The sequence below is a fragment of the Petaurus breviceps genome, unplaced genomic scaffold, assembly GCF_028583685.1.
Source record: "Petaurus breviceps papuanus isolate PSGF00001 unplaced genomic scaffold, PetGlider_PUasm1.0 90763, whole genome shotgun sequence".
NCBI classification, from domain to species: domain Eukaryota; kingdom Metazoa; phylum Chordata; class Mammalia; order Diprotodontia; family Petauridae; genus Petaurus; species Petaurus breviceps.
Window position 1 is genome coordinate 12,084,495 of NW_027187340.1, and position 20,514 is coordinate 12,105,008.

General features: G+C 39.0%; 1 protein-coding gene across 3 annotated transcripts in view; it reads left to right on the forward strand.

Annotated features, from left to right (window-relative positions):
• The window catches only part of PPP1R1C (protein phosphatase 1 regulatory inhibitor subunit 1C), a 216,264-nt gene that overhangs the window by 153,681 nt on the left and 42,069 nt on the right, over nucleotides 1–20,514 (forward strand). Inside the window, exon 1 of one of the 3 annotated variants that reach the window (XR_011164526.1) lies at nucleotides 10,961–11,383. The exons of the other annotated variants lie outside the window; for them this stretch is intronic. The gene's annotated coding sequence lies outside the window, so the exon portion shown is untranslated. Of the gene's footprint in view, nucleotides 1–10,960; nucleotides 11,384–20,514 lie in introns of those variants that run through there. 3 annotated transcript variants of the gene reach the window in all.

Genomic DNA, 20,514 nt, shown 5'->3' on the forward strand with positions numbered 1-20,514 from the left:
CTTTCTTTCTTTCTTTCTTTCTTTCTTTCTTTCTTTCTTTCTTTCTTTCTTTCTTTCTCTCTCTCCTTCCTTCCTTCCTTCCTTCCTTCCTTCCTTCCTTCCTTCCTTCCTTCCTTCCTTCCTTCCTTTCTTTCTTTTTCTTCCTTTCTTCCTTTCTTTTTTCTTTTTCATTCTTCCAGTCTACATCCTGACTTTAGGCTTTACACTAGGGCTAGGCTTGCACTTCTGGAGGGAAGTTCTGAGATGAGCTTATTGCTACTTTCTCAGAATAGTGAATATTGTGTTATTCCAGGGTTTCAGAGGTAGCTCTGGTTAAGGACCTGCAAGCTTTAAGTGTCCTCATAGTGAGAGCACATCATCTTCATTCAGGAAAAAGTCTGATAGCTGCACTTCTTTATTCAACTCTGCTGACCTGATTTTAGGAGTCAGTGAACAATAGATTGCTGCTGAATTTGACCACTATCAGCTAGCTGGAGAGCTCTGCTAGTTCAGACTGATGAGACTGCAGGCTCCTTTTTGGTCTCGGATTCCTCTATGGTTATTTCTCTGCAGACTTCACACTAACCTGAACGCTAAAGTAAGACCCTTGCTTTGCTCCTGGGTTCCATGCTGTTGACTTGCAACCTGCTCCTTTATCAATGCACTTCCTAATACCTGAAATGGCTCTTTATCCTGGAATGCCACAACTCGGCATTAGTACCCTTCTCATTTCACCCTGGATTTGACCCAGAACTGGACGGGAAATGACAAACCTGCCTGTTTGAACCCGTTCTTTTTGCAGAGACTTGGTATGAATCTGGGATCTCCTCTGTCACAGTCTCTCCCTGAGTGCTCCTGGAATATTCCATGCTACCTCTCCTGGCTAGACCAGTTGCCAATGTCTACAGACCTTTTCATGTGTCTCTCTATGATGACCTGTGCTGGAAAAAATGACTGTGACTTTTTTATTGGATTTCAATATTGAGATTTGCTCTGGTATGTTTTCTAGATGTCTGGAGGAGTTTGAAGTGGGGGAATTGCTGAACTTCCTATAGCTCCACTATCGTGGCTCAACTTCCCTAAACAGTATTCTTTCCGCTAGATCATGCTGCAAGTTAAAGTTCAATTAATTTCTTTGTGCCTCAGTTTCCTTATTTATAAAATGGAAATAATAATTCCTGTACTGCCTACTTTACAGAGTTATTGTGAAGACTAGATAGAGAATGTATATGAAATTGATTTTGAATTATAATGCTGTGTATATTATATGATTCAGTGGATACATGTTCTATTAATGTAAGGTATTTCTTCTAATGGTACACAGAAGAATCTGTCCGCACTTTCTTGTGCTGTACCATACTTGTCAGTACATTTCCATAAATATTATATTTGGAATCTTCCCAATGTATGTTGAATGCCTTCCTTTTGGTCTCTTTTTTATTTTTTTTTAAGCAATCGGGGTTAAGTAACTTGCTCAAGTTTACACACATGGCCAGTTATTTCTGGGTGTGGTGCTGAGTATCTGAGCCCGGATTTGTTCCCAGGTTATCCAGGTCATCCCGACACTGGAGCCGGTGCTCTTACTCGCTGAGCCACCTGGCCGCCCCTAAGCAGTTGGGATTAAGTAACTTGCTCAAGGTTACACGGCCAGGTGTTTCTGGGTGGGTGCTAAGTGCCTGAGCCCGGATTCGATCCCCAGGTCATCTCGACCCTGGGGTCGGTGCTTTTACTCGCTCTGCTACCTGGCCACCCCTCTCTTTATGATTTTATGATGTATTTATGCTGTCCATCCAACATCTCCCACTTTGGCTACATGGCTAGGCTCCTTATCTGATCATATATTTACTAAATGATATATTTATGCCACTTATCAATTATAAGCTAGTGCTGATAATCTGCTGTGGACTACTTGAACCCATCATAATGACAATGCAAAGCATTTATGACTATCTCAGTACGGTCCCCTGAAAAAGTACAGAGGCAACTCGTAGTCCCCATCATACCTGACCATGATAATGTCAACAACTATTCTGAAATCAGTCTCAGAGAGTTGCCCTCTCTGAGATGGAGGACATTAAGAAGTACCTAAAAATGCTAATTAGTGGTATTCCTCAGCTTTGATTCCTCATGTATCATGCACATTAGTGATAAAAATGTAGTTACAAAAGAGGTTATACAAACTGCCATGTCTCTTTAATAGCAGAGAACCTAGAAGTTAACATTTTTAACTGTCATTCCATGAGGCATTTCTTCCTATGGAGTCAGGGAGAGTGTATGAGTTTAACGCTGATCTATGAAGATCTCTGAAATAATTTATGGAGAAGACAGAGAGAAAGAAGATGAGGAAAAACTTCATTCTAGCCACAGCTGTCATTGCTGCTACTTATGAAGAAATATTATAATGAAAAATTATGATCAGAGATTCTGAGGAAAAACTGGTGTCAGTGATACTGTTTTCATGTCAAAGCTGTCAAGAAGTTAGAGAAAATAAAAAAGATTTTCTTTCTCTATGAACTCTATAACTTTTCTCCTACAAAGAGGATGAAGAGGATATGCTATCCTGAATGAACTGTGTTCTCAGAAGAGAAGTCATTTGCAATTATAGTAAGAGTAGGGAGTAACACTAGCTATGATATTTCTTACAGATCAAATGTAGTCTTTCCTGTCATTATTTTATTATTGTTTTTTGTTAATGATTATATACTATGCAATTAATGTTTAATCCTAGGACATTATGAGATTTAGGATATATATGCATATGTATGCATATATATATATTAAATCTATTCCTTCCTCTCTATATACATATAAAGAGGGGCAGGGGAGGAGAAACTACTATTGAAAAAGGAGATTTATCCAGTATATCAAATAAATAATATTTGATGACTTGGTTGAGGGCTCGTAGCTTAGTTTATTAAATGAGAGATATGTTTAATTTTATTAATGAATTAGAAAATATACAAACGTACTCTTAGATAAATATGGAAATGAATCATGTATGTTGAAAGGGTAATAGTGGGAACCCCACATTCTATGCAATTGTAGTCTATGTGGAGTCCACATTCCTTACTTCTGCTACATTTGTTATAAAAATGACAGGGAAAATTACAATGAAAATAGACCCATGAACATTCAATAAATAGGCTAAATTGTATCAATACATCCTGCCAGTTCAGCATTCTGTACAGCCAATTCTGTATTGCCAGATGAGCAGTTATTCATTCTCAATAATTGACCTTCATAGTAGGTCTCATTATATTTCCACGATAGGAAAAGAAAATCTTTTTCCTCCAATAAAGACAGTATGGTTGGTGGTATTTTAGCAATTTGACCACATACCACAAAAATTTATTTGGTAATGGCTTATTTTCAGTAAGCCATGGCCAAAAATGACAAACCTGAACTATTTGAAGGTTTTAGCCTACTTTTATTACTTCAGTGTTTTGGTAAAGGCATTAGTAGAGCAAAAGAAGTGGCTGAAAGTGTTGACTGGGCTGGAGGCTGTGGGTCAAAAGATATCTATTGGCAATTATCAGTTAAGTAAACATCTCTTAAATATATGGGATACATAGAATCTCAAAAAGGAGTGAATATTAACCCTTAAAATACAATAGCACTTAGGTTTACCTGAGAGACTTTTGTGATCTGAATATATTTCTTAAAAAAAAAATTTTTTTGCCTTTTGGATGGGGGAAGGTAGGGCAATTGGGGTTAAGTGACTTGCCCAAGGACACATGGCTAGTAAGTGTTAAGTGTCTGAAGTGGCATTTGAACTCAGGTCCTCCTGACTCCAGGGCCGGTGGTCTGGCCACCTAGCTGCCCCTGATTTGAATATATTTCTAGGCTTTAGTGTTTATTATCAGAGATTCTACTTTGCCCCAGTGCTGCCATTGAAAAGCCCCTCAATGATATCATCAGTGAATAGTTTTTTTGGAAAGAATAACATGCATAAAGATAGAAGAAAAGTTCAGAAAGGAAAAGTCAAGTCAACAAAAATTCTGTGTTTACAATGTGCTAACATGCTATCAAGGAGTTTATACTCTTTTAAAAACACTATGGTTTTATTGATATCTTTTATTTTCACTTCATCTAGGTTTGCACAACAAGCTTGGCTCAGATGAAAAGACATAAGACCCTTGTTTTCATCTGAGCCAAGCTTGTTGTGTGTAATTTTGCAAAATTCCTTCAAAGAGCTCACATTCCTTTTTAAAAAATAAATTTATTAATTTTTAGTTTTCAAGATTCATTTCCATAATATTTTGAGTTTTAAATTTTTCTCCATTTCTTTGCCCTCCCCCTCCCTAAAACGCTATGCAATCTGATATAGGCTATACATATACATTCATAGCAAACATATTTTCACATTAGTCATGTTGTAAAGAAGAATTAGAAGCAATGGGAGAAACCATGAGAAAGAAAGAAGAAACAAAAAAGAGAGATTGAGAGCAAATGGTATGCTTCAATCTGCATTCAGACTCTGTAGTTCTTTCTCTGGATGTGGATAACATTTTCCATCATAAGCCTTTTGGAGTTGTCTTAGATCCTTGCCTTGCTGAGAAGAGCTAAGTGTAGCAAAGTTAGTCATCACACAATATTGCTGCTACTGTGTACCATGTTCTGTTGGTTCTTGTAAAGCCAAGCACAAACAGCTTTCAAGGTTCTGACTACATAGTATAGCAGACTCTCTATTTATTCAATAACAAATCAATATCCTGACAAATGACAAGGTTAATGCTAAGAGTCAGATAGCTTCCCTGGAAAATTCTATGTTCAGTGTTTAATACAAACTAAGAAGAAAAGGCTTTGATAGGGATTGTCTTTCCCATAGGCTTCATATGTCAATAGCAATTATGATTTCTGTAGACTGAACAAAGGAAAATTGTGACTTAAAGGGAAGATGGCATATGAAACAGACACAGAACAGCATGGCAGATACGATGAGATTTCCCCAGCATGTTACAGAAAAACTACATAGCTTTCTTCTAACCCTCTATACTCAGGGTCAGTGAGACTGACGGGCAAAAGGCAAAAGATGCAGCGGAGCCAAGATGGCGGAGTAGAAGCATGACCTTCCCGTGGCTCTGGCTTCTACCCTCCCCAATCCATGTAAAAAGGGACTCTAAACAAACTTTGGAGCTGCAGAACCCACAAAATGACACAGAGAAGCTAATCTCCCGCTGAGGACAGCCCAGCAGGCCGGCAGGAATCGGCCGGGGCAGCTCCGGGAGCCGAGCCCAGCTCCACGCCAAGGCTTTAGCCCCAGGGTGGGCCTGACCAGCCGCCAGCCAGAGGGACTCCAAATCAGCAGCAGCTGTGGCCATTTCCAGATTTATCAATACATAGATGTGAAGGACAAGGTGAGAGGCCAGTGCAGTCTGGACTTTGGAACCCAGTAAGTGGGAGTGTGTGGCTTTTACCCCCGGGGTGAGAAACCACTGAGACGCCAGCACAGCCTGCCAGCACCACGTGGCTGCTTCAGCTCCTGGCCTGCAGGGCGTAGGGGGACCAAGCACCAGTCTGAGGGGTAATTGCTCTTGCTTTAACCTGCTTAGATCTGGATTGCAGTCTAGGGTGGAGGTCCTGGGGTGTGTGTCCAGCTTGCCAGAGTGTGTGGAGACCTCAGAGAGGGCACCCATCTAATACCTCCGGCACCTGAGAAAACCCCAGCGTTTGGGACAAAAACTCCCCTGTCTGGTGGCAGAGTCCTACTGTGGCAAAAAGCCCATAAGTAAAGTAATTGAGTGGCAAAATGATCAGGCAAAGGAAACAAAGCAGACAGAAGATTCCAACATTACACTCCTATTTTGGGGGTAAGAAGGAGCAAGGCATGGAACAGGAGGAAAACAGTGAAGTCAGTACTCCTGCACCAAAAGCTTCAAAGGAAAATACAAGCTGGTTACAGGCCATAGAGGACCTTAAGAAGCAGATAAGAGAAGTGGAGGAAAAATTGGGAAGAGAAATGAGAACAATGCAAGAAAATTATGAAATGAGAGTCAACAGCCTGACTGAAGAAAATAATACCTTAAAAAACAGACTGACTCAAATGGCAAAGGATGCTCAAAAAGGCAATGAGGAGAAGAATGCCTTAAAAAGTTGAATTTGCCAGATGGGAAAAGAATCTCAAAAGCTCACTGAGGAGAATCATTGCTTCAGAATTAGATTGGAGCAAATGGAAGCTAATGACTTCATGAGAAATCAAGATGCTGTTAAACAGATCCAAACAAATGAAAGAATAGAAGGCAATGTGAAATATCTCATGGGAAAAACCACTGACCTGGAAAATAGATCCAGGAGAGATAATTTAAAAATTATTGGACTACCTAAAAGCCATGACCAAAGTAAGAACCTAGAAAGCATCCTCCAGGAAGTTCTCAAAGAAAACTGCCCTGATGTTTTAGAACGAGAGGGCAAAATAGAGGTTGAAAGAATCCACTGATCACCTCCTGAAAAAGATCCCCAAAAGAAAACTCCTAGGAATATTATAGCCAGGTTCTGGAATTCCCAGATTAAGGAGAGAATATTACAAGCAGCCAGGAAGAAACAATTTGAATATTGTGGAAACACAATCAGGAAAACCCAGGATCTGGCAGCTTCTACACTGAGGGATCGAAGGGCTTGGAATGTGATATTCCGGAGGTCAAGGGAGCTGGGATTAAAACCAAGAGTCACCTACCCAGCAAAACTGAGTATCATGTTTCAGGGGAAAATATGGTCATTCAGTGGAATACAGGACTTTCAAGCATTCTTGCTGAAAAAAACAGAGTTGAATAGAAAATTTGACATTCAGATACAAGAAGCAAGAGAAGCATGAGAAGGTAAACAGCGAAAAGAAATCACAAGGAACTTATCAAAGTTGAACTATTAGCATTCCTACATGGAAAAACAATAATTGTAACTTATGAAACTTTTCTCAGTAGTTGAAGGGATTAGAAATATGTGTTTGTGTGTGTGTGTGTGTGTCTTTATATGAGGGTATGCGGGCATATGAATACATATGTGAATGTGGGTATATACGTTTACAGGTATACATAGATAGAGGGCATGGGACCAATTTAACAGGAAGGGATGATACTTAAAAGGTGAAATTAAGAGGTGAGAGGAATATAATGAGAGGAGATGGGGAGAGACAGATTGGGGCAAACTATCTCATACAGAAGAGGCAAGGGAAAATGGTTACAATGGAGGGGAAGAATAGGAAGGCAAAAGGGAATGGGTCAACCTTATTCCTATTGAATCTGGCTTGAGGAGGGAGGGAAATAAACACTAAATAGGGGATCTCACCCTCCAGGAGAATAGGGGGGGAAGGGGATGAGAGGAGGGATGATGGAAGGGGGGGGCAGGCTGGGGGGGAGGGAAGTTGGAAGCATCCACTTTTGAAAAGGGACAGGATCAAAGTAGAGAATAGAACAAGTGGGAGGTGGGATAGGAGGGAAGGAAATATAGTCAGTCTTTTACAATATATCTACTATGTTATTGTTTTGCATTAGCCACACATGTACAACCTATACTGAACTGCTTGTCTCCCCAGTGGGGGTGGGTGGCAGGCGGGGGAAGGGAATGAATCTGGAATTGAAAGTTTTAAAATCAAATATTCAAATATATATATATAGGTGTGTATATATATGTATATATATATATATATATACATATGTACTATTATTAATACCATCTTACATGTAATTAAGAAATAAGATATACAGGCACTGAGGCATAGAGATCCACTGGAAAAGTCGAAATGGGTATGGGAGAAAATATAGGAGAGAGCAGATTGGAGGTGGGGATATTCTGTGGGACTGCTGTTTTGGGGAGATGGGTGGGGGAAAAATGGGGAGAAAATTTGTAACTCAAAATCTGGCAGAAAAGAATGATGTAAATCAGAAGTTAATAAAGCATTAAAGAAAAAGGCAAAAGATGCAAGGATGACCCATGAATTGAAATTCTGGCTAAAAGGCGAGGACATACAATCAAAGGGTCATAGGATGAGCTACCCAGAGCTTAAAGAGTCAAACATATAACATATAAAATTAGTAAAACCATATCATAACATTATGGTTTATACAAGTGAATATCTCTGGTCAGATTTGAAATTTTCTACTCAACGTGGACAAAAAGTTATTGAAGGAATCTCCCTCACTGTATAGATTCCCTGCTAGCATCCATTCTGATTTGGGACAAAATTTTGAGAGGAAGTTGAACAGATAATCACCTTTGTTGTTCAGTCATTTTGCAGTTGGGTCTGACTCCTTGTGACCTCATTTAGGGCTTTTTTGGTAGAGATACTGAAGTGGTTTGCCATTTCCTTCTCCAGTTCATTTTACAGATAAGGAAACTGAAGCAAACAGGGTTAAGGGACTCGCCCAGGGTCTCAAAAGCTAGTAAGTGTCTGAGGCTAAATTTGAACTCAGGTCTTTCTGACTCCAGGCCTGCTGCTTTAACCACTGTGCCATCTTACTGCCCCAGATAAGTGCCTATCTCACAACAATTAGATTGAGACCTTACCACACCCAAGGGAATCCATGGTATGAACAATTTAATTTTACCCAATTTGACAATCTGGGAGCCTCCAGGCCAGAATGGAAGGCTCAATGAGTCAATCATTTTATATTTTTAGTATATGCCTTATGGTGCTACTTCTAGGTGACATTTATTTTGTAGGATTTGTTTTATACTTATCAATATTTGGATAAGAATTCCAGTGCCCATTGACTTGTGCTTGGGATTGTAAAAAGAAGAAAAGGATGTATAGATTCATAACTATTATTTCTGAAGCATATTACCTAGCTATGGCTTCAGGAAGAACAATGAAAAATGGAAACATATAGTGCTGTAATACTCATTGTGATGACCCTCAACCTGGACACAGGGTCTTGATGCTATTGGAAAACACAAGATAGTTAACAGAGGGTAGATCAGACTATAAGAAGAAATAAAGAAATTAGCTGGCCTACTAGTATATAAAATTCTTCAAGAAAGTTATTGAAGCTCTTTTAATACAACTTAGAACAGTCATCATTGCCCACAGGGGAAATGATGGGACCACTAAATGAAAGTGGAAGGAACAAGGGAATTTGGCCTAGTGAAGTCTTCATCTATAAATTACAGACAACTGTTACGGAGTTCTAATCTGAAGGTGATTCTGATAAAGATGAGACCATATCTGGATGCATTTTTAGGGAATATGGAATTATACTAGAGCTACTTCAACTTTTAAGTAAATCATTCCAACCTCTGAAAAGCTAAACCTAGAAATAGCCTCATTTATGCCTATTGTACTCCCAGCAGAAATCTCAATGAGAAGCCAGACAAAACTCCTTCTCCCTTATAATAGAAGACTTTACTGACTTAAACACTTTGGGTTGAGGCAATGAATGTGATGTCTCCTGTACTAGAGATAGTACTACTACTTCAACAGTGATGACAGTGACTTACTACTACTACTACTACTACTACCACCACTACTACTGCCACCATTGCCTCTGCTACTATTGTAACTACTACCGTGTTTCCCCGATAATAAGACACTGTCTTATTATTTTTTCGGACAGAAAAACACCAGAGGGCTTATTTTCAGGGGAGGGCTTATTTTAATGAACATTGATAGCAATTTTAATAAACAGGTAAATGTGAACAAAAAAAATGTACCTTTATTCAATAATGAATTCAATAAAGAACAGGATGACGCGCTCACTGCTGCAGCTCTGATTGGATGCAGCTTGGAGTGCGGCGTGCGTTTCACCTGGGGGGGGGGGGAACGGTGCATACAGAGGGTACCGTAATGTAGCGTGTAGCTCAGGGGATCACCTTCACTACAGTAGCAATCTCAATAGGGCTTATTTTCGGGGGAGGGCTTATTTTAGAGGAATCTTACACAGTAAGGGGAGGGCTTATTTTTGGGATAGGTCTTATTATCGGGGAAACACGGTACTTAACATTTATATGGTATTTTAAAGTTTGTAAAACACTTTATAAACCTTATCTGATTTAATCCTCACAATTTTGGGAGGAGGATGCCATAATTATCCTCATTTTGCAGATGAAGAAACTGAGGCAAATAGAGGCTAAATAATTTGTTCAGGGTCACAGAGCCAAGAAGAGTCTGAGGCTGGATTTGAACTCAGATCTTCCTAATTTCAGATTCAGACCTTTGTCCACTGTTTCATCTGGCTGCTATATCATTGTAAATTTGTAGTTAACTTGAATGCCACAAAAGCCCCAGATATTTTCTAGATGAACTGCTGATTAAACATATTCCTTCCCTCCTAAAGTAGTGAAACTCATTTTTTGGAATTTAGTATGACAATATGTATTTCTATTGAGTTTCATTTAAAAAAAAACAATTCTCTAACTTGTACAGATCTTATTGGATTTTCTTTCATGCAGTTTGTTAGTTTTGTGTCATCTTCAAATACATTAACCCAAGTCATTGATGAAAATGTTTATTAACAGCACAGGACCAAGCATAGATGCATGGGATACTCCATTGGAAACCTCTGCCAAGTTGCCATTGAACCCTTAATGACTAGTCTTTGAGTTGCATTATTCAACCATTTGGAATCTATGAAATTTTATTACCTTATAGAGTTATAGAGCACTTAGAAACAGTTGAGTTCAGTTCAGAGCTTTACAGCTTCCCCAAATATTGACTAGGCTATGGAGTGATGCCCTTGGGGGTGATGAGTGAGGATTTCATCCACAGAGCTTGCAGGCATCTGATGGCACATGACAGCTTAATGTACATAAACTGATTTAGTAGAGTGCCTATGGAAATTTCTGCTTGCTTATTTATTGTCTATGAGAATTGAATATTGTAAATTGTTTTCTGAATGCAAAGGCACTATGTGTCAATGTTGTATAAAGTATCTTACAATTTGCAGTGGCTGCAAATTTTGACTTACTGGAAGAAAAGCAGTCCTTGCTAAGACCTTCCCTTTGTTCCCTTTTCTCTTTAACTGAATTTGGAGAATAATAGTAACCAGTCTATACCTTAGGAAAGGGGGAAATATAATGATGGACCAGGGTGATAATTAGCAGAAACTGGAGAGAGAGGTGGAAAGAAAAAGGAGACACTCTAAGAGAGGGGGTTGTCTGGAGAGTGAGGGATGCACTGCCAAGATCGAAAGCCTCCTCTAAGAAAAGACGAATTCTTGAGGATTTTCTCATCATGCATAACAGAGATAAAGAACCACATAGTTTCACCTCACCTTGCCTGAGAAGCTGAGTCAGCAGGGTGTTGTTATTGCTAGTTAGCTCAGCCTGGGAAAACAAGGTCAAGGAGGCATGGAAAGAGAGGGAGGGCAAAGGAAACATAGGAAGAATCCTTCGTTCCTGAAGTTACCAGCAGAGAACAGACAAAGACCACATTTGTGGAGGGTCCTCAGACTGGGCAATTCTCATTTTTCTAACTGTGAGTAACTGAGAAACTATTCTGTGGAATGGTTGGGGATAATTGGTGCTCATTCACCTATTACTTTTCATTTTTTTCTTCTGTTCTTGTTTTCAATGTTTTCTTCTTTTCTTTCTTTCCTTCTTTTTCTCTCCCTCGTTCTTTCTCTCTCCCTTTTTCTCTTTCTTTCTTTCTTTTTTAGGAAACTACATGACTCAGTCTCTGGGCCTAGAATTAAGAAGACCTGAGTCCAACTTTGCCTCAAACACTTACTTATTCTGTGACCCTAGGAAAGTCACTTAACCTTTGTTTCCCTCAGTTTCTTCATCTGTAAAATTCAGATAATAGTTAATAATTGGCTTCCCAGGGTTGTTATGAGGATCAAATAAGATTACTGTAAAGGGCTTAGCACAGCTCTTGGCACAGAGTAAATGCTATGTAAATATTTGATGCTATTATATTAACCTTTTTCTTACTGTTTCTGTAAAATAAAACTTTTGTAATATTATGAACTATATGCTTGCAACTGGGTAGCTGATTTTAGTATAGCAGGTGGTACCATGCAAAAAATTTTTGCAGACCTCACGGGCAATAAATAATAGTATAAGGTGCTTGGGCCCTTAATGCCATGAAAGGCTCTGACATAAGGGTATCTATCATGTGTTCTGGACAGGGCCTGATTTAGGTTAGTCCTCTGGTAATTTAATTCAGCATTAGACTAAAATGAGACACTTGTAAGTCATTCAACAGTTAACAAAAGGAGATTTACTTAGTTATAACAGGAGAGTTTTAAAAGCATATTGAGGATACCCCCAATTGATTCAGCTGTTTGAAGATCCCTGGCCTGAATCACCCATTGTGGTCTGCTAGTTAAACATTAGAGCATGCCTACGAGAACCTTTTATACCAGCAACCAAGAAATGAGGTCATAGTCTGAAGCATTAATCTCCTGAGTCAATCAGGTTTTGAGGATGATTTCAAAACCTCTTAAGGTTTTCCTTATATTTCCTAAATGTCATGGGGGGAGGGGTTAGGATACTGCTTCTATCACAATATATATAAGACAGGAGAAAGGAGAAACTGTACAAGAATGGAGTAGATTAAAAAGAAAAACATGCCTCTGCTTTATGAGGAAGAAATAAAAAAGGAGATCTGCTCTGATTCTGTTGAGTCACTTTAACTCTTTGGGCTTTGTTTCAGTATCCATAAAGTGGTGAGATGGGAATCTAGACATCTCCTTCTGGAGTACTGATTGGGAATGTGAAAGAAAGTGTTAGGAAAATACTGCTAAAAGCATTTGGAAAACTTTAAAGCCCTGTGTAAATGTCAGCTATTATTAATCAAGGTTAATTAATAATAGAGAGAACCCTCTACTGGGAGAGTCTTCACTGTTGCTGTACTATGCATTGCTGGTACTGGCCCAGATGTAATCATAGGATGATTAGGTTCATAGGTTTTAGAACTGAAAAGGACCTTAAAAATCATCTTATTCAAGGGGTGGCTAGGTGGTGCAATGAGTAGAGCGTCGGCCCTGGAGTCAGGAGGGCCCGAGTTTGGTTCTGGCCTCAGACACTTAACACCCACACAAAAATACTAGCCGTGTAACCTTGGGCAAGTTACTTAACCCCAATTGCCCTCCAAAAAAAAAAAAGCAAAAAAAAAGTCATCTTATTCAACCCTTTCATTTTACAGATGAGAAAAATTAATCAGAGAAAGGTTAAATGATTTGCCCAAGGTCATATCACAAAAGGACACGGACCTATGATTTTACTATTTAAGGTACTCTCAGGTGAGCAAACTACCTTTCCTAATACAGTCAGGCACATTCTCTGCAATTTAAATTTTAGAGTTTCCTAGAACACTGGGAGGTTAAGTAACTTGCCCAAAGGCAAGAAGGTAGTACATGTTAGAGGTGAGACTTGAACCCAGTGTTCTGGGCTTCAAGACAGGCTCTCTGTCCAGTTTATCCATCTGCCACTTTGATGGGTAGAAAAATGCGCTTTCTTAATTAACAGAGACCTGAAGGAAGTAAGAGATCAGCAATATTTTGCTTTTGTATTTCATATTCATAATTGTTCCTTTTATGATCATTAAAAATATCTTCCTAGGTTAAAGACATATTTGTTTGCCTAAAAAGTAGCTAGAACAGATATTCACTACTGTTCTGTCTTTCCAAAATTGTTTAGTAGAATTGGGCTCTGCTCTACTTCTTTTGTTGAATGAAGTATAAACATGAAAACAAACACCGAAGGTTATGCTTTCAGAAAGTTATGGGATTCTTGGTTAATTTCAGGGCTAGGGCTAAGGTACTTTTCACTGCTTTAGGTAAAGTGGGAAATGCCTGCCCTTTGCAGCCTCTGCCCACTAGCACTGGAAACAGCTGGACAATCTCCAGTCTGCTGTTTCTAATGTTTTGCTGCCTCAGGCAGGTGCCTGCTTCAACCCTAGGACAGAGGAGCCCCTTAGTTTTACTTGCTGAGGATCAAGAATTTGGTATTTTCACAATAAATGAATTGCAAAGTGATTGGCTGTGAGCAGGGCTCTTTTTGATCTTTCTTTCAGTTAAATGAAAACTGACAGATATTAAAGCCTAAACCAATCTTTTAGTTCTGTGATGTGTTCAACTTTAGTCCAAATAAAAATACATCAACATGAGCCTTTTATTTAAAATTCATGTATGTGTGTGTGTATATATATATATATATATATATATATATATGCATATATATATTCCTATACGTAAATAACCAAGTAAACATAAGGTTGGTACCACTCCCTTAAGCATGACCCATTTATGGTATAATACATAAGTGTAAAGACTTGGTAAGTAGTATAACCAGGAAGTATGGACAAGATGAAATGGGCCTTTGCCATATAACCCGGTTTGCCATCTAATTTAGTTTGCTTGTTCAAATTTCCTTGAATGGGTAGTAAGAATGTAGTTTATTTATTTACTCTTTAAAATATTATTTCATAGATACAAAAGTGTTAAACTGGTGGTCCACAGGGCTCAAGTGAAACTCCCAAGTACAGCCCCAACTAGATAATATAATAAATGTTTGACAAAATAAATAAAAATATAATAAAATATGTTCTGTAGTCATTTTTTTTAAAGCAATTGGGTTTAAGTAACTTGCCCAAGGTTACACAGCCAGTTTTTTTTTTTCCTGTGGGTGTTAAGAATCTGAGGCCGGAACTGATCCCGGGTCCTCCTAACTCCAGGGCCGGTGCTCTTACTCACTGCACCACCTAGCCACCCCTTCAGCCATTTTTAGTAATGTCTGACTCTTCATGATCCCTTTTTGGAGTTTCCTAGGCAGAGCTAGTGGAGTAGTTTGCCATTTCCTTCTCTAGATCATTTTATAGATAAGGAAACTGAGGTAAATGGCATTAAGTGACTTGCCCAGGCTCACACAGCTAGTAAATGTTTGAGGTCAAATTTGAACTCAGGTCTTCCTGTCTCCAGGCCCAGCAATGTATCCACTGTATAACAATAAACATAGATAATGTCAATTTGTGGTTTTCTAAGTCAACATGTAACTAAGCAGGTTTTCTTTTTAACAATATTTAAATGATGAAGAAAAATTCTTCTGTCATTTCAAACATCAGAGAATAGAAGGTCCACAATGGCTTAATTTTTTTAAAGTAACTAATTTAGACATAGGCTCAATGATTTAGAGATGGGAGAAGCCTTAGAGACCTTCATTTTAGCCACAAAAAAACTGGGTCTAAGAAGGGTGAAGTGACTTTAAAATAGGTCTCATATTTCATAGTTACATATACAGATATATTGACTTTAATATGTTCAATGTTAAGCTAGTTTTCATTTGTAATTTACATCAAAAAAGAAATTAAGGCTCCTTACATAATAGTGCTCACCGCAGTCATGCAAGTTTTAAATGACACAACTGGGATTGGAATCCAGGGTTTGTGTGTGTGTGTGTGTGTGTGTGTGTGTGTGTGTGTGTGTGTGTGTTTTTACAACCCAATGTTCTTTTCACTTTACCTCCCACAATGAAGTTGTTCACAATGTAGTTCCCCACATTGAGAGAATCAAAGCTAATACAATTATAGATGTACAGTACCATGAGAAATACTTGGGACAGCCAATAATGTTTATATGGTTTCATTTTTACTTTGATTATGATTGACAGCAATGATCATGTATGTGGGGTTCTACTGATCCTAGGCTTAATCAGAAAGTCTGTCCTTGACCAAATGAAATGGGCTTGACTTGGTTGCCTCATTTGAAGTTCATTTTTTTACTGTTGAATGCTGGATTTTGTGCCACAGACATGTTTCATTGCTTTCTTTTATTGTGTTTGTGTGTATGCATGTATAGATGTATATGTGTGTATATATGTATATGTGTACATATACCGTGTTTCCCCGATAATAAAACACTGTCTTATTAATTTTTTTGGACAGAAAAACACCAGAGGGCTGATTTTCAGGGGAGGGCTTATTTTAATGAACATTGACAGCAATTTTAATAAACAGGTAAATGTGAACAAAAAAATGTACCTTTATTCAATAATGATCATGTCATCTTCTTCAACAACATCGTCATGTGTCCATACCCTGAATTCCGTCCTGGATGTCTTGCGCCTCCATTTCCTTCAGAAGAAGTGGACCCAATCTGTCATGTCCAGCAATATAGCTCTCTTTAAATGAATATGTCTTGTCCAGGTAACCTGCTCGTAGTGCCTTGGTGACACAGCTGTCAGTAATTTTATCCCATGACTTCTTCACCCAAGTCACGACTTCTTGCAGACAGGGCTTCACAAAGTTTCCATGCTGATTTCTTTCCATTCTATTTTCAATGTAGTCATTGACTTCCATGCGCAAATGGTCCTTGAATGGCTTGTTTATTGCAATATCAAGGGTCTGGAGATAGGCAGTCATTCCTGCAGCAATCATTACTTGATCTATTCTTCTCTCTGCAAGGAAGTTCTTCATTTCTTTAGCGTGGTGAGTGCTGGCTGAATCCCAGACTATCAGACCTCTTTGGTTACCTCGCATAACAAGTGGCAGCATTAAATCAACCCACTTTCTTATAACGGCTTGTGTACACCAGGCTTTTTCGGTTTCAAGAACGTAAATGCCAGATACACGTTCAATCTTATCTTTCTTGCCCTTACTGATGATTAGAGGTGTGGCTTTCTTTCCATTCAAAGGAATTGCCAAAACACAGGTGACCCGTGCACTTTCATAGCCAGTGGTGGGAATGTAGATTGACGTTGCACCCCTGTGATGAATTGTTGTTTGAGATCCTTGTCCCATAAACACTGCAGTTTCATCCATAGCAATCATATTGCAGGTTTGGTACTTGGAAATGTCGATCCTATCAATAAAGGACTTGAATGCAAGTGCACGTTTAATAACTTCAGCATCTTCCAACTTAAACAGTGTTGTTGATCTTCTTACGGACAGTTCATACCATTGAAGGAAACCGTCCAACCAGTGTTGTGACTGCTTTGAATCCTTCTGAGACCATTTCAAACTCTGGTGCCATTGAAAGGGCAAATGCTTGAATATCAGCCCTGCGCACAACCAAGGCCTTTGCTCTCCTGTCAGCAATCCATTCACCAAGGAGGATCTCCAAGTCAGGACATAAGGGCTGCCGACCTGATCCAGACCTGCGCTTTTTCCCTTTTCCCTCATCCACCTGTTGATTGAGGTTATTATAATCTGCTCTCCATTTTCTGACCATTCAAAGATCCAAAAGTTTTTCTTTACAGAAAACTGCAAGATTCTTGCCATGTGACTCCTCTACAATTGCTTTCTTATACTCAACAGTATAGCTCTTCCTTTTTGTACTCATGTCTGGGGATCAAAACAGACAGAATAATAAAATTATGACCATCAGTCCTTCTTTTCACTCCATCATGTCCCCTGAGTTCTTTTTTCCTCCATCATGCCCTTTTTATCCTCCATCATGCCCCCTCACTCCCACTTACATACCGGGTTTTTATGTTGTCCTGCCTCAGCTCTCCTCCGTGGCACTGCTCTCAATGGCGCCAGCAAGCAAATCACTGGGGAAGAACAGGATGACGCGCTCACTGCTGCAGCTCTGATTGGATGCAGCTCAGAGCGCGGCGTGTGTTTCACCGGGGTGGGGGAGGGGGAACGGTCCATACAGAGGGTACCGTAATGTAGCGTGTAGCGCAGCGGATCACCTTCACTACAGTAGCAATCTCAATAGGGCTTATTTTCGGGGGAGGGCTTATTTTAGAGGAATCTTACACAGTAAGGGGAGGGCTTATTTTCGGGATAGGTCTTATTATCGGGGAAACACGGTACATACACATGTATAATTACACACAAATGTATGTATATATTATATATATATCACAATTGAGGCTAAAGAGCTGAGCTGTGTATTTATTTCTAATGTATAAGGTAATGTACAAAGAGCATTTACCTATTGTAACCTTCAGACATCTGATCAATGGTAATGCTTCGGGCATTTACTGTACTCTTCTATTCCTAGATAGAATGCCATGTACGGTTATAGGTTTTTTGGAATGAGGACTGAGAAGGAGGACCTAGGGGATTTCTCATTCAGCCTCTCCATATCATAGATGAAGAAACTGAAACTCAGAAGGAAGAAATGACTTGCCCAGAGTAATACAGATCTGAGATTTGAATTCATATTCACTGACTCCAAATCCAAGGCACTTTTAACTAAGTGTCAACCACAGAGGTATTGAAATCAGTAGAGGGCGGGTATTGAAATCCTGGTTCATTGCTTCCAGACCTGAGGATCCTTCCATTAGAGCAGGGGTGGAGAATTACCACTGGTTCCCTACCCCTGTGCTAGAGCATTGTATAAAGAAACCTTATTGCAACCAAATTAGGGCAGTGTAGTATGCAATGGTAGTGTTATTGTCGTTGTTGCTGTTCCAGTTTGTTTCTTCTAAATAAGCCATAAAATCAAAGAGACAACCTATAAACCCCATGACTGTGCTGAATGTGTAGGCTCAGAATAAAGTTATTCTTTAACAAGTGAACATTACCAGTATGTCTGCAGAGTCAGGGAAGAAAAGGTGAAAGAAAAGTGAGTTATAATTCTAGAGAGAATTGGTGACCTCATTTCACATAGTTTCAAAACTACAAATACATAGTTTAACACATGGTTTTTTTTTTTGAGTCATGTTTAAATTGGAACCTTTACAAAGGTCTATGTCAGACTAGATTTACTGAGGTTTCAAACAGGGTAAATATTTAATGAAAGTTCCTAGAGAGAGAGTGGGGTGGTAATTGTGATGCTCTGAGAAATATACTTATAGCAGTCTTCCCTAAATACCACTGTGTGCTTGTCCTGATGAAGCAATTCTAACTTGGTCAATATATATTTTCAGTATTTTATTTCTGTATGTGTTTAAAACTTTATTCTCTAGAAGCAAAGTGATAAAACCATAAGAATGGGTGAGGAGGGTCAGTAATTCCTACAATTCCGTGCCTAAGGTGGTGTACGAAATCAGACTGCTGATCTTGGAGTCAGGAAGATGAGTTCAAATCTGAACTCAGGCACTTAGTAATTGTTGTCACCCTGGGCAAGTCATTCAACTTCTGTTTCTTTATCTGTAATGTGGGGGTAATAATAGCACCCACCTCCCAGGGCTGTGGTGAGGTTCAAATGAGGTAACTTTGCAAAGTGTTTACTTAGCACAGTGCTTGGCACATGGTAGACACTTAATAAACTCTTGTCCTCTTCCCATCTTCATTCTTTCTCTGTCCAGACTCTCTAGTTAGTAGAAACTCATATATCAGTGGTAAATCACGAAGGGATTTAGTTCATTCAGTCACAAAAACTATAACAAAAACTTACAATTCTTAGAAATCATTCAAGGACTTTTCCTTTTTTCTTCTATTCTTAAGGCCAGTATAGTTGGGGCTCACCTAAGACATCTTGAAAGCTTGCTAAGTCTGACTTGGAGAGATGAATAGAATAAGAAGATAAGGAGGAAGGTTATTGATGAATGACAGTTAATTGTCTTCGGGAATCCTGAAATAATTTTTAGGTATCTTGGTTTCAGAATGCAGTAGAAACTGAAAGACACTAAAAAATGTCTTTGAAACTCTACAATAATCTGACAGCAAAATAGACTTTTTTTCTTGGATTTTTGAAAGAAGGTCCTTGAAATTGTCTTTGCCTACAACTAAATTGGCTTCTAGGGATGGGGCACTAAGATTCCATTTGCCCAATGGAAACCATCACTTGTCTAATGCTTTAGTATTTGGCCTTCCCATTGCTTCATTCTTTGGGAATGGAAACTGCAATTAGAATCTAGCAACTCTGGTGCAGTCTGGTGGGACTGGCAGAATAGTGTTGGAAACTTCAGTGTGACTATATTAGGATCAAGGGATGTACTGGAGAATTAGATCCCATCATCGAATTTTCATGGCACATTTTGACATAGCTATATGCCAGTAATCAGAAAATGGAGCTAAAGAAAAATTTCTGGACTTGGAAAATACAGTAGGAAAAGGCCTGAAGGGCTGATGAAGTCAGAATCTGGACGCCTCATGGGGAATAAGGTTTTGCTACTAATGGCTGCTGTCAGAAGTTGTTACATTTGAAAGGTAGAAGGGATGGAACTTAGAATCAAGAGAGACCTGTGGTGGATCCCACTTCTCAGATTTAGTAGGCATATGACCATGAGCAAATCACCTCTCTAAGACCCAGAAACCAAGAGCATGAGAGCTGTGTTTACATTTTCGAAAAGCTGCTATAGGAGGGAAAGATTAGCCTTGTTCTGTTTGGAACCAGAAAGTATAACCAGGAGCAATGAATAGAAGTGGTAAAGAGGAAAATTTAAGCTTTATTCCTGGAAAAATATCCTGGCAACTAGAGCTGTCCAGAAGTGGAATGTGCTGACTGTCTCATTGGGTGTTCTCCTTCAACATAGATCTTTAAACAGAGTCTGAAAGACCAGTTATTAAATATTCTATAATGACCATTTCTTTTTAGTACAGGTTGGATTAGATAATCACAAAATTCCCTTCCAGCTTCCAAAATTCTATGATTCTGATTTTATTTTCTCCTCTCCACACTCCAATGAACTCCCATCTAGTCTCTGTTTTAAGACCTCCAGTGATGGAGAGTCCACTACTTCCAGAAGCAGCCCATTACACTTTGGGGCAAC